This window comes from Myotis yumanensis, unplaced genomic scaffold (genome assembly GCF_028538775.1).
Source record: "Myotis yumanensis isolate MYYU_CA2020_CCGP unplaced genomic scaffold, mMyoYum1.0.hap1 SCAF_1, whole genome shotgun sequence".
Taxonomy (NCBI): Eukaryota; Metazoa; Chordata; class Mammalia; order Chiroptera; family Vespertilionidae; genus Myotis; species Myotis yumanensis.
In genome coordinates this window covers 213,478,156-213,480,504 of record NW_027223752.1, presented here as the reverse complement: position 1 = coordinate 213,480,504, position 2,349 = coordinate 213,478,156, and the positions used below count along the sequence as shown (strand labels likewise).

General features: G+C 46.8%; 1 pseudogene; it reads left to right on the top strand.

Moving 5' to 3' along the window:
• Positions 1-873: 873 nt before the first annotated feature.
• Positions 874-2,108, top strand: LOC139007296 (glyceraldehyde-3-phosphate dehydrogenase-like; annotated as a pseudogene).
• Positions 2,109-2,349: the final 241 nt, after the last annotated feature.

The window sequence follows — 2,349 nt, the reverse complement described above, 5'->3', positions numbered from 1 at the left end:
AGGAGAGGGTGTTAGTGGAACCCAAGTGTTGTAGCCCTGCTCCCTACCAACCGCAATAGACCGTGAAGGTGACACATGAAAAGGGAGGAATACCCTGGCTTCTCCCTACCTCTCCATTGCCCGGAGGCCTCCCATTGGCTGAAGGGAGAGAGAGATAGAAACATTGATGAGAGAGAAGCATTGACCAACTGCCTCCTGCATGTCCCCTACTGGGGATCAAACCCAGAACCCAGGCATGTGTCAGAGCAGGAATCAAACTGGTGACCTCATGGTTCATGGACTGATGCTCAACCAGTGAGCTACACTGGCTGGGCAGTTTCGCATTTCTTTTTAAATTTTTTATTGTTGAAAGTTTTACATATGTCTCCCTTTCCCCCCATTAACATCACCCCGCCTGCTCCCTCCAGTTATGCATTTCTTAATAAAACTAGAATAAAATAAATACCCACCATATTCACACTAGGGTATAAAATAACAGCTTTTATAGCCATCTTATAAAATCTTTTTTAAAGATAATTTCTTTCTAGTGTAAAGAAAAAGAGAGCACCAGCTGTCTCTTTTGACTATTGAAAAGGTAAGTTGTGAAATAAAGCCTTTAATACAGCATATGGTCAAAACAAGGTAAACAATAAATGTTATTATTTTGTTGCCTTTTATGTTTAGTCTTTTTAAATTCTTACCTTTTCGAAGTCAATAGTATCATCTAGATTCCACAATAAGTGTCTTGGATATAAAGTAAAAATAACTTGTCCTAATTATGGCAACCAATTGGGTCAAGTCAATATTATTAGGGTTCCCCAAACTTCTGGTTAGAGATTTAACGCCGTCTCCATAAAACTGTGCAAACAGAGACAGCCTCTCTTCCTGCGCTGTGCCAGCAGCCACAACCCTGAGACACGATGGTGAAGGTTGGAGTGAACGGATTTGGCCGCATTGGGCGCCTGGTCACCAGGGCTGCTTTTAACTCTGGCAAAGTGAATATTGTCGCCATCAATGACCCCTTCATTGACCTCAACTACATGGTCTACATGTTCCAGTAGGATTCTACTCATGGCAAGTTCAAAGGCACAGTCAAGGCTGAGAATGGGAAGCTTGTTTCAATGGAAAGTCCATCTTCATCTTCCAGGAGCAAGATCCCGCCAACATCAAATGGGGTGATGCTGGTGCTGAGTATGTTGTGGAGTCCACCGGTGTCTTCACTACCATGGAGAAGGCTGGGGCTCACTTGAAGGGCAGAGCCAAGAGGGTCATTATCTCTGTCCCTTCTGTGGATGCCCCCATGTTTGTGGTGGGTGTGAACCATGACAAGTATGACAACTCCCTCGAGATTGTCTGCAATGCCTCCTGCACTACCAACTGCTTGGCCACCCTGGCCAAGGTCATCCATGACAACTTTGGCATCATGGAGGGACTCATGACCACAGTCCATGCCATCACCACCACCCAGAAGACCGAGGATGGCCCTCTGGGAAGCTGTAGGGTGATGGCTGAGGGGCTTCCCAGAACATCATCCCTGCTTCTACTGCAGTGGTTCTCAACCTGTGGGTCGAGACCCTTTCACAGGGGTTGCCTAAGATTGTCGGAAAACACATATATAATTACATATTGTTTTTGTGATTAATCACTATGCTTTAATTATGTTCAATTTGTAACAATGAAATCGGGGGTCACCACAACATGAGGAACTGTATTAAAGGGTCGCGGCATTAGGAAGGTTGAGAACCAGTGTTCTACTGGCTCTGCCTAGGCTGTGGGCAAGGTCATCCCTGAGCTGAATGGGAATCTCACTGGCATGGCCTTCTGTGTCTCCACTCCCAATGTGTCGGTTGTGGATCTGACCTGTTGCCTGGAGAAAGCTGCCAAATACGATGATACAAGAAGGTAGTGAAGCAGGCATCAGAGGGCCCCCTCAGGGCATCCTGGGCTCTACTGAGGACCAGGTTGTCTCCTGTGACTTTAGCAGTGATACCCACTCCTCCACCTTTGATGCTGGGGCTGGCATTGCCCTCAATGACCACTTTGTCAAGCTCATTTCTTGGTATGACCATGAATTTGGCTACAGTAACAGGGTGGTGGACCTTATGGTCCACATGGCCTCCAAGAAGTAAGAGTCCCTTGGACCACCAACTCAGCAAGAGGAAGAGAGACCCTCAGCTGCTGGGGAGTCCTTGTCCCAGATTGATCCCTGACACACTGAAAATCTCCTGACCACTGTTTCCACCCCAGTCCACCTGAAGAAAGGGAGGGGCGCAGGGAGCCCTACTTTGTCATGCACCATCCATAAAGTTCACTGTACCCAGCCAAAAAAAGAAGAAAAAAACCCTGTGAAAACAACCCAGAGAGGGCTTA